Source organism: Carassius auratus, unplaced genomic scaffold (assembly GCF_003368295.1).
Source record: "Carassius auratus strain Wakin unplaced genomic scaffold, ASM336829v1 scaf_tig00216733, whole genome shotgun sequence".
NCBI classification, from domain to species: domain Eukaryota; kingdom Metazoa; phylum Chordata; class Actinopteri; order Cypriniformes; family Cyprinidae; genus Carassius; species Carassius auratus.
In genome coordinates this window covers 32,261-44,917 of record NW_020528713.1, presented here as the reverse complement: position 1 = coordinate 44,917, position 12,657 = coordinate 32,261, and the positions used below count along the sequence as shown (strand labels likewise).

General features: G+C 34.2%; 2 long non-coding RNA genes across 2 annotated transcripts; one reads left to right on the top strand and one right to left on the bottom strand.

The window, feature by feature from the left end:
• The first annotated feature begins 3,068 nt into the window (after window positions 1–3,068).
• On the top strand, window positions 3,069–3,452 carry LOC113098914 (uncharacterized). The gene is made up of 3 exons (XR_003289223.1): window positions 3,069–3,142; window positions 3,236–3,276; window positions 3,360–3,452. It is a non-coding gene; the product is annotated as an uncharacterized LOC113098914 (long non-coding RNA).
• Window positions 3,453–4,208: 756 nt separating this feature from the next.
• Window positions 4,209–11,975, bottom strand: LOC113098916 (uncharacterized). The gene is made up of 3 exons (XR_003289224.1): window positions 11,705–11,975; window positions 11,481–11,586; window positions 4,209–4,829 (listed from the first exon to the last, which is right to left on the bottom strand). It is a non-coding gene; the product is annotated as an uncharacterized LOC113098916 (long non-coding RNA).
• Window positions 11,976–12,657: the final 682 nt, after the last annotated feature.

The following is a 12,657-nucleotide window of genomic DNA, read 5'->3' as shown; positions in this document are numbered from 1 at the left end:
CTCTAAGAAAGGTTGGTAAAAATATGGCACATTTACGGTGTCAATATCAAAGAATATCCCTTATTAATTTTCACAGGTGTTTTACTGTATTTTTAATTATACTTTGCATTTTGTTGCATAGTTACATGAAATGTCTGAAGATAATGTCCTGGCAGAAAATGACCTATACCTTTTCCATTTTTGTACACATTTGTTCTTTCTTACACTGTACCTAACTGATTGACATAGGTACAAGTTATAAATTATTATTGAACAATTGCAACTACTAGCCATTTTTCAAAAGTTGCTTAAAGTTGCCAAATAATTTTTTTTAAATAGCTAAATTTGTTGCTATATGCATGCAGAGTTGCAAGATCTTGCTAAATAAATAAATAAATAAATAAAAATTGTTAAGTTGGCAACACTACCTACTATTTCTTCATCCTTTTTTTTTTCTTCAACATATGCATGAAAGCTCAGCCAACCTGGACAAGGCTAAAACAAACAGAACAGGGCACAAAAACAACCGGAAACCTCTACAGTGAGGTTTGACAATGTCAATGATGAAAGAAGGCTAAGAAGAACAACCATCAGCAACAGACACAGACACAAAGCAGAGTAACAAATTCACCTTAGAGACAACGCAGGTGACACGCATCTGTGATTCAAGGATTCGAAGATACCAGTTAAGTATAAGAAAAGAGACGCAGAGATGGTAAGAGATGTTTTTGAAGAACTTACAGCTTCCAACACATTTCCATGTCACTCCAACATATTTGCACACACTGATTCACAGCTTTAAAATGTATATTCATTTTAAAATACATTTTCTCATAAAAGAACTTCAACAAAAAGCAACTTGTCTTCCAGATTATCCTGGCCACTATTCTGATTTTGATGTGTGTTGGTGTCATTAGCACCACAAACGGTGAGTATTAAGATCTGCCCTATAGACTGATTGATGTCGGTCAGAAAAAATTTCTTAAATGTGAAGTTTCTGATTTATTACACTATATTTGTTAAAAGCGATGTTACAACATATGTGTGCAATGCATTTGCCAGATAACAAAATGATTTTGTGAGTAAATAACTGACATATAATAGTTTTATATAGAATTATTATATATTATAAATGTATTCATAATACAGCACATGCTGGTAAATATTTGCTTATAATAATTTGAATATCTAATTCATCTTATTAATTTAGAAGAAGAACCAAAACGAAGAAGCCAAAGTAAAGCCTCAGACATTAATGTGCTGCATTGCAATAATGGGTGTGGTGCATGGTTACTATCAAAAAATAAAAATAATAAGTAATAACCTAAATCATGTACTATGGGTATAGGGTGAGGTGTTTCACAGTTTACAGAAACAAGTTGAAATCTGTTCTTTATTTGTTCTCTAATGTGGTATTACATGTTTACACCAGCAGTCTTAACTGTTTAAAATAACAGTTTCAGTTCTACTGAAGAATAAAATACTAAAATTCTTTTTCAGTATTGTGTGAAAAACTGATTATTGTCTTAGTTTAATTTGGCGGATGATGTCAATGCAGATAAGGATAAATCACTAAAAATTCTCTTCCAACACTTTTTTTTTTTTGGTATTCCTATTCTTTTTTCCTTCATTAGGGTCTGAGATGAATTGTATTTCAGTGATCAGAGTGCCACGAAACACAGTGTTTAGAGCTCCGGCTATGACCGAGTTGAAGATAAACTGTACTATAACTCTAGAAGGATGCCACGGGAACCCAAGAGTCTCATGGTGCAAAATCAAGGGAAGTGACTGTAAAGCTTTTAATTACTCACATCACATAAAAACTGATTTGAAGAGCATCAAAGAACATACACATTAGTACTTTAACATACATACCTGTATTAGTACCGTAATAAAGGTAAACAATCTTATTTAATTTTTTTTTTTTTTGTCATTCAGTTGTTAAAATATTCATTAGTCTAATAAATTATTAAGTGATGAGAATACTTAATGAATTCAGTTCATATTGCATTGAAGAAGTAATATGACCAACTGTGGAAAATATTACTCCACAATTGATTCAGAAATGTTGCGTTGTTGTTTTTGTAAATCACTGATTGTTAATAAGAGTTTTCTTTAATAAATGCCTCATAAAACATCAAGAAAAGAAACTGTGCCTGCATAAACACATTATATACCCTTTTTCCTTTTAGATCAAGAAGATATTTAGATATATTTAAACAAAACATACAGCATATATAAAGGGATGGATTGGCAGAAAAGAGATGTATTAAGATAACATAACTGATAGATTTAAGTAATTATTAGTGAAACATCTTTCTACTTTTAACATGTTATGACATTTGCTGTAGACCTGGTGAGTTGTGTTATTATTATTATTATAATAATAATAATTAATAATTTTTTTTTTTTGGTATTCCTATTCTTTTTTCCTTCATTAGGGTCTGAGATGAATTGTATTTCAGTGATCAGAGTGCCACGAAACACAGTGTTTAGAGCTCCGGCTATGACCGAGTTGAAGATAAACTGTACTATAACTCTAGAAGGATGCCACGGGAACCCAAGAGTCTCATGGTGCAAAATCAAGGGAAGTGACTGTAAAGCTTTTAATTACTCACATCACATAAAAACTGATTTGAAGAGCATCAAAGAACATGAATGGATGTATTTCCTGATTTTCCTGAACATCTCAATGGAGGACACAGGTTTCTACAGATGTAAAGGTGGTGACTCATCTGTAAGTCATGCTATTAATGTGACTGTGACAGGTAAGAGACGTTATCTTTTGATTCACTGAATGTAAGCATTCAGACATATTGTTAAATATAAATGCTTTAATATTTATTATATTCACTAGATAAAAATGAGTATGAGGTGTCACGCAATCAAAGCAACACACGTAAGGACATGAACATTACAATTCATGACATTACTGGTAACATTTTGCTTGGACAAATGCATCTTCATATGTTGATTTGAACTAATGATAATGACAACTATAAAATATAATTTTGTTAAATCCCTTCAATATTAGGTGATCTGAATCCAGGTCAAAAGGATGATCGTCAGTGGCTCTGGCCGTATCTGTACATCTGCAGAGGAATAGCAGGGCTGTTCTTCATAGTTATGACTGTATTATTTCTTTATGTCATTAGTCACCAAGGTGAGTGATTTGAGTGTTTAAAACGAAGCATCACAGTTTCTTTAATTAAAATCAGCTTTGTGTTTCCTTGCATAATCCTATGAAATATTTTAGGAAGAAAATCTACAAGAAAAGATAAGGCAAATAAAAATCAGGTATCCTTTGTTTTAAATATATATGTGGAACTGTTAATTTCTTGTTGAAAATACATTTTAAAATGCTGTCTTCACTTCCACAGTACATGGAATCACAAAGAAAAGACCTGCTTCTTCCTCCCGGTCTCTATCTGAACTCAGACCTGCTGACATCCGTTGTATACCGTGTTTAAGAAACAAAGTACAAATCTGTCACTGGGGTGGTGCCCTAAGAATCAAAAGTTAAAATGTACATCTTTTTAACCTATTTACCCCTAAATGGTATATAATTTAAAGGTACACATTAGTACTTTAACATACATACCTGTATTAGTACCGTAATAAAGGTAAACAATCTTATTTAATTTTTTTTTTTTTTGTCATTCAGTTGTTAAAATATTCATTAGTCTAATAAATTATTAAGTGATGAGAATACTTAATGAATTCAGTTCATATTGCATTGAAGAAGTAATATGACCAACTGTGGAAAATATTACTCCACAATTGATTCAGAAATGTTGCGTTGTTGTTTTTGTAAATCACTGATTGTTAATAAGAGTTTTCTTTAATAAATGCCTCATAAAACATCAAGAAAAGAAACTGTGCCTGCATAAACACATTATATACCCTTTTTCCTTTTAGATCAAGAAGATATTTAGATATATTTAGACAAAACATACAGCATATATAAAGGGATGGATTGGCAGAAAAGAGATGTATTAAGATAACATAACTGATAGATTTAAGTAATTATTAGTGAAACATCTTTCTACTTTTAACATGTTATGACATTTGCTGTAGACCTGGTGAGTTGTGTTATTATTATTATTATTATTATTATTAGAATATCCATAAGTGGGTGAATGGATTTATGTTTATCTTTTAACATTATCTTCTTTTTTTTTTCATTGTATACCTGACAATGTCACAAAGTCTGATTAACAAAGTTCATGGTTCCTTTATTATTTGAGAGGTTTCAGAGAACATCATACAAAACACATAAAACACAAGGAGGTGTAGAAGGGGGATGAAACCGCCTCACTTCAGAATGACACAGATGGACTAAATGTTTTAAGCTATGAGTGTACTTCCCTCTAGAGGGAAAATGTTTGTAATAATTGAATCACTTTAATCCAAACATCAAGACAATGACTTGGCACCAAAGGCCATTTAGCTGCTCATGTCTAAAAGAGTGCTTCCCCTGATAAAACTTTGTTATTTTATTACACACATCAAAACATCAGTAAAGCTAACAATAACTTTTTTTTTCTTTTTTCTGGCCACTGACCTCTCTGTGGTTACAGAATGTCAGCTTTCAGATAAGTCTGCTTAGATTTAAGATACTTTAATGAGAATGAGTCACTAGAAAAACTGCTTTACTAAAATCTACCATCTATAATAAATAAGGCATTTAGTGTAGTGATTAAATGTTTGTTTTGATACTGTTACACTGAATATCAGTTATATTAGAAGACGTTGACTCAGATTTGTCTGTGACTCAGACAGAGGGAACACTGTTGTTTGGTCAGGGAGAACATCTGGACACAGCAGCATTAACTTTCATTTCAGTCAGCCTGAAGGAAGAAAAAGGAAAATGTTAACGTCCTAGAATTAAGAAGCAAAAGCCTTCAACAACAAAAAGTGTTCAATCTAGTCCTCCAACCCCTTCAGCTAATGTTTTACTTAATGTTCTCCATCTTGAGTTGTGTTATCAACAAGGCTGGGTTGAACAGTGAACAATGTTCCTTTATTATTCCAGTCGAGGATTTTTTCCTGTCCCTCAAGAGATTACATCAATACTGAAACTGACTCATTTCTGCTTTGTGATACACCTTCATGTCTCCAAAGAACGCTAATAATAATGGGTAACATGGAAGTTAGTTAGTCTTTTATCATAATATCACATACTTTTAAAGCATGATGGTGAATTTAAAATAATTTCACTCATTTTGTTCAAAAATATGTCCCCAAGGTGCTTCCAATATGAAAATATGGATTTGTAACAAATATTCCAGTTTAATACTGGTCTGTTATACAGTTAAAACATTTCTTTAAAGCATAATAATTTTTTTGTAAATTCTCAACTCAACTAGTTCCTGAAAGTCCAACTCAAACTGACTGAGCCAGAGGTTTAGCGCTCGCACACAGAGCTGCGTTTTGACAAACACCACAAAGCCACAATGTTTCCACTGTTCAGAGAAAAAAAAAAAAAATGAACAGCTCTCCAAAATACACTGAGATAAGAAACAGTTTTGGATTAATATATGTTTACATAAAGAGGGAGAAAAATAACGGGAGGAAACCGGCTCAAATGGGGAACTTATCCTCCTCTTTGAACTTCAGACAAAAGTGACCCTCAACATTTAAGGAACAGCGACACAGCTTTGGGTCAAATTGAATGTAGCATGCCTTTCTGAGGGGCTAAAGGGCTTAAAAGTCAATAATAAAATTTAAATTCTTTATTCAAGCACATTACATGTCTTATTGTGAACAATTCATCTGAGCTTGTTATTGCAAAGGAAAAAAATCTTTATGATCTATTAAATATCAAAATACAACGGCCAAATAGTTCTGTAGACATCACTTTTACTCCATTCTGTGTATTAAACATGAAACATTTTAAACAAATCCTGAATAAAATTACATCCCATCCCTTCCCTTTTTTTTTTTTTTGTTTCCATTTATTTCCAGTTTTGCTCATAATTTTTGTTCCTTGACACTCTAGAAGTATTTTAAATATTAAACTGTCATGGTATAAGATGGGCTTCCTGCAAGAGACAGGAAGTGGTGACACCTTAGACTTCTTGTGGCTCAGCACATAAACGGGGCTCTGTAAAAACATACTTCACTCTTGGCTATGGTTTCACTATAATCATACTTTTTTTTTTTTGGACACCAAGACAATTAAGTGCGATTTCCTGATGCAACAAGATTCAAAGCAGAAATCAGGCCTGAGCATAAGGAATTTCAGACCACTTCACCGATTAGAAGTCATGTGTTTAATGCCGTAAAGAGCATTAAGAGGACGACTCAATGAACACAACTTGAACAGAATGATTTCACTTCCCGCATGTGTGGCCTGAGACACTTTTTTTTTTTTTCTTCACTGTCCAAGGCCTCTTGTGCAGATCTAGCTGCCTCAGTTTAAACAATGAAATGCTTTTTCGACCCTCTCGGGTGACCAGCAGATTCTAAGAGAGGAAAGTGGAAGAGATTGAAGCAGGAAGAAAGGCTTGAATAAAGAAGATAGATCGTGTGAAGTGAGAGGTTAGTGAGTCATTCTGGCGTCTCTCTCTCTCTCTCTCTCTCTCTCTCTCTCTCTCTCTCGCTCTCGGTTTCCAGCTATACATTTTTCCAGTAGCTGTTTTAATCATCTCCTCTCTAAAAGGGTTCTGGGGTATTTATTTACAACAGTGAAGTCTTTAACTTTAAAAGGGTGAAGCACAATATGTTACATTTAAAAATCTAAATGTATAAAGTATTTACATTTTAAATTATTATAGGTATATTTAACTATTTGGATAATTATAATAAGTTCTATATGGAAATGTAATATGACATAAAGCCTATATCAAGAGTGATGTTGCCATATACAAGGCAATTTGTGACCCTGAACCATGAAACCAGTCTTAAGTCGCTGGAGTATATTTTAGCAATAGCCCAAAAAATAAATAAATAAATAAATAAAAAACATTGATTTAGGATGTTAAGTTAAGTTCCTCATCAAGATATTTTGTAAATTTCCTACCATAAATATATAAAAACATAATATTTGATTAGCAATATGTATTGCTGAATTTATTTGGACAACTTCAAAAGCGGTTTTCACAGTATTTAGAATTTTTTTTTTTTGCATCCTCAGAGTCAGGGGCGTACTGACCATCTGATGTTCTGGAGAAGTCCAGAATGACCGTTGACCTGACTGATTCACCATCAAAGTAAAAGTGTCAGATAAAGGGACGTTCACAGCCAACAAAAGGGGGGCGCTAATCCAATCTATTTTTGCTTATGTGACGTAAATATACTCAAGAATTCTGTTGTTTCACGTTTCTACTGTAGATTCTATAGAAATCTATAGATTTCAAGTATTTTAGTTCATACAATAATACATTTTAATCCCCTACTGAAAATAAAAGTAAAAATAGAAAGTATCACATGATTTGTAATGGTTTTACTGGTTATGATGAAATTGTATTGGTTTTAAAGGAAACTATAATAGTGCCTGTTGGTCTCTACTGTTAATTGGTCACCTTCCGGTGGTGGATTTTGTTAAAACCACTAGACCTAATGTAATATGTCCCAAAACACACTACAGGATACTATTATTTTAAGTGTAAGTTCACCCAGATAGCAAAATTATGTAATTAATAACTTACCCTCATGTTGTTTCAAACCCATAAGACCTCCGTTTATCTTCAGAACACAGTTTAAGATATTTTAAATTTAGTCCGAGAGCTTTCAGTCCCTCCATTGAAGCTGTGTGTAGGGTATACTGTCCATGTCCAGAAAGGTAAGAAAAACATCATCAAAGTAGTCCATGTGACATCAGAGGGTCGGTTAGAATTTTTTGAAGCATCGAAAATACATTTTGGTCCAAAAATAGCAAAAACAACGACTTTATTCAGCATTGTTTTCTCTTCTGTGTCTGTTGTGAGAGAGTTCAAATCAAAGCAGTTCGCGAACGAATCATTCAGTTCACCAAATCGAACTGAATCGTTTTAAACCGTTCGTATCTCTAATATGCATTAATCCACAAATGACTTAAGCAGGGGCGTAGCACCAAATTTTGGGCCCTGGGTACAAACCATCTTGCTGGGCCCCCTTACCAAATACCATAGTGATACCAATCGGTGGGATATTTTGAAGAAAGTCGGTAACCAAATGACTGATGGACCCCATTGACTTCCATAGTAGGAAAAAAAAAATACTATGGAAGTCAATGAGGACCAGCAACTGTTTAATTGCCAACCTTCTTTAAATTTTCTTCTTTTGTGTTTAGCAGGAGAAAGGAAACCATACAGGTTTGGAACAACTTGAGGGAGAGTAAATGATGACAGAATTTTCATTTTTGGGTGAACTGCCCCTTTAAAGTTTAAATGTGTACAATAACAATGTACCCATTTTGCTTATTTCCTCTTAACACTTAATTACTAATTACTAAGTGTTAAAACAGGCAATTCCGCTAAAAGCTCACCTTGTCTCACGGTCACATCCACCTCACTGTCACTGCTTTCACCTGGCCATGATGAGGGGCCTGTTGCTGTAGGGTCTGAAACTGAAATATATGGCTTCAAATGGTTGCTAAAATATCCTTTATTGTCATAATACCTTTTTGTAGGCTAAGTACAAGTTAATTGCTGATTATTTGCCTGTTTAAAATAAATGCAGACTATATAATCACAGGGTACACTAACCACCAAACTAGACATTCAGTCTTTACGTTTTAAAATAAGTAATTTTCAATCTTTAAGATGTGTATTAAACTGATAACAATCCTGAGCGTGCGCGAGCTAATTTGCATAACAATGCGGTAAAATAGGCGCTAACGATCTGTGTTTTCACGGGTGTTAGATTTTGACAATGGAGGGAAATATAGTGTTTTCATGTAAACTTCTGACTCTGGGGAGAACTCCTCCAACAGTAGACATTTATGTTAAAACAATGTCAATGCTCGATTATGCATTTGGAGCACACCTTTCTTTTAAAAAAAAACTGAGTGAGCAACTGCTTGCCCTCATTTAACTTTCTCTCTTTAATCTTCGTTTCTTTTCGTTTTTGAGCCCCTGATTTTCCTTTCTTAAGGAAAGACTCTTCCCCTGTCTTCTTAGTTCATATCATGGCTAACTCCAGGTCCTGTCTTATTTTATTGTCTATGCTCCTGTCTCATTAACTGATTCACCGCTGGTCCGCAGCTGAAGCACCTGAACTGCGGTTCGTACCATTTACATTGATTCGTATTTAGAATGAAAATGACTTTGTTATACCAAACCAGTGCCTAACTACAAGTTTAGTTTTGCACAGGAAGTTTTTTATTTGTACGTAAATGCTATACACATGTTAGTGCATGTATATGTATGTATAGAAAACTGACTTTTAAGGCCCCCCCCCCCCTGCCTCGGGCCCTGGGTACTCGGTACCCTTTACCCCCCCAGTCCGACGCCCCTGGACTTAAGCTGTTAACTTTTTTAATGTGGCTGACACTCCCTCTGAGTTCAAATAAACCAATATCCGGGAGTAATTAATGTACTCAAACAATACACTGACTGAACTGCTGTGAAGAGAGAACTGAAGATGAACACCGAGCCAAGTCAGATAACGAACAATAGACTGACTCGTTCATGAGTCAAGAACCGGTTGCATTGGTTTTCGGATCACCAGTAGTTCTTTCGGACAGTTTGATTCAATAAACAGGTTGAAGAAAATGGTTCACCTTTTTTTTTTGCGCTCGACGTACTGCCGTCATTTGCGATGATTCAAGCCTTCGGTTTACCCGCGCTCATAACATTAGCACAGAATCAGTTCAGAATCAATCACCGAAAGAATCAGTTCGGTTCACGCTGAATCACACATGCGCAGAATCATCAGCTCCTCGATTCTTCTTATCTGGCTCGGCTCGGCTCAGTGTTCATTTTCAGTTCTCTCTTCACAGCAGTTCAGTCAGTGTACTGTTTGAGTACATGAATTACTTCGGGATATTGGTTTGTTTGAACTCAGAGGGAGTGTCAGCCACATTAAAAAAGTTAACAGCTTAAGCCATTTGTGGATTAATGCATATTAGCGATACGAACCGTTTAAAACGATTCAGTTCGATTTGGTGAACTGAATGATTCGTTCGCGAACCAGATATCCAGACTGCTTTATTTTGAACTCTCTCACAACAGACACGGAAGAGAAGACAATGCTGAATAAAGTGGTAGTTTTTGCTATTTTTGGACCAAAATGTATTTTCAATGCTTCAAAAAATTCTAACTGACCCTCTGATGTCACATGGACTACTTTGATGATGTTTTTCTTACCTTTCTGGACATGGACAGTATACCGTACACACAGCTTCAATGGAGGGACTGAGAGCTCTCGGACTAAATCTAAAATATCTTAAACTGTGTTCCAAAGATAAACAGAGGTCTTACGGGTTTGAAACAACATTAGGGTAAGTTATTAATTACATAATTTTGCTATCTGGGTGAACTAACCCTTTAATGGTTTTAATGGTTAAAGTTGATGGTTTGTAGTGGTATTTGTAGTGGAAATCATTAGAATTTCTGTTATGTTTTCTATTGTTTTTGTCAGCAGGGTTACCATGGGTTTTGTGATGTTATTTGCCGTGAATGCAGGATTGCTGTAACTTTGTGTGATAGTAGTGACTGTTTGTAGTCGCGGTGGGCCTGTTTGGAAGAAAATCCAGGGTTTTTCAATCCCAGTCTGTCCCTGCTCAGATTCCAGATTTTCAAATAGCTGTATCCCGGCCAAATATTGTCTAATCCTAATAAACCATACATCAGTGGAATGCTTATTTATTTAGCTTTCAGATGTCACATATATAATGTTTTTTTTCATATGTACATTCACAGGGTAGATGAGTTAGTTTACAACAAATATAAAATCCTCATTGCAAAATGTGTATATGTATATGTGTAAATATGTATATGATTTTTTTTTATTATTATATGCAACTTCTTGAACACAACATATGGAAATCTGTATGTTTATATATGTTTCTGTCATATATATTTTTAAATACATGTGTATATTTTATATATAGTTATATAATATCAACATGTACTGATGGGTTTCTACATGTACATGATATAAGAGCAAATGTATTTGTACAGACTAGATTTGGTTTATATGTCTATGACGATATTTCAGATGTGGAAATTTAATCTGTGTACACATTTTACATTTAATGTGGTGACCTGACATACTTCTGTCCCCAACAATAAATGAAAAGCTATATTTACTACATCTATTATTATTTATTTAATTAGTGTCAAATGCCAACCTAATTTCACCCAAAGTAACCCTTTTCTTCCTTACTTTTCCTTGCATACAAAACAGCTACATTCTTTCATGTGTACACCCTTATACTGAAAACTTACGAAAGCCTTTATTTAAACTCTATTGACTTTGTAAATTATTATAAAAATGTAATATGCCCAAGGATTAAGCATTACATTATTGCGAAATAATATTAAAGTGACAGACATTTTTTTGGTGGTACTGACCATCTCAGCAGGTAAAGTTAACACCTCTTCAGGCAGATACACAGACATACGAGCAGCACAAGGACCACACAGCTGGCTGAGATGAGAATGACATGGATGTTCCTATCTGCAATAAAAATAAAAATAAAATAACATTAAAGAAATCAAATATTCCCAACATTCTACAAACAACACCATTAAGGCATAACAGTACAAAAAGATCAAGTTGAGTATGTTTCACTCACATTTATTCAGAAACACATACATTGCAGACTCAAGGCCTTGGTGATGAACTTCACACTTCACAAGTTTATCGTCCAGTAGCTCAGCCTGCATTTGAATGGAACGGACCACCATTGTGGTGCCGTCCCCTAGCTGGTAATATGATGTGACAGCAGGGCCCAGTGTTTGATTTTGACCCTCCATGTTCCAGGAGATATTTGCTGGAGGACGTGATACAGCTGAGCAGTTCGCCTCAACAATGCCCTCTGATATGGTGACATAACTGGCCTCAGGTTCGGGTAGGACTAGGAAAATGTAATTATATAAGAATTTAACATTATATTCTTTTTAACAGACTGAAGATTTTTAAATATGACTGTAAATCAGTTAAGCAATTCACTTCATTCATTTCATGATATGACACGTAAATTATCACATTAAATCAAATATCAGTATATTTTCTTGGAAAAGCCCCCAAATCAATGTAACTAAAAGACACTGGAACTATAATAGACATTATAAAAGGTGAAATATCTTGAATATAAAAGCTTGAATATAATTAAGCAAATGTGGGCTAGGGAAATAGACATCCACATATTACCGGTACTCATGAATAAAATAAATGTTAACTTAAAATATAGTAAATATACAGAATTATTTATGTATTTAGTTTAGGGACCAATGCTCACTTTTAACTAGGTGCTAATTAGCATGCATCGTATTACCATATTGGCTGTTTAATAATACATATAAAGCACATATTAAGGCCTTAATCTGTATGACAATATTCTATATTTCTTACTTATCAACTACTTTACTAACTATATAAGGTAGCGGTTAGCTTATAATATATATATATATATATGTATATATACACTCTAAAAACTGCTGGGTTGAAAACAACCCAATTTGGGTTATTTTGACAACCCAGCGCTGGGTCAAAAAGGGACGAACCCAGCGCTGGGTTGTTTTAACC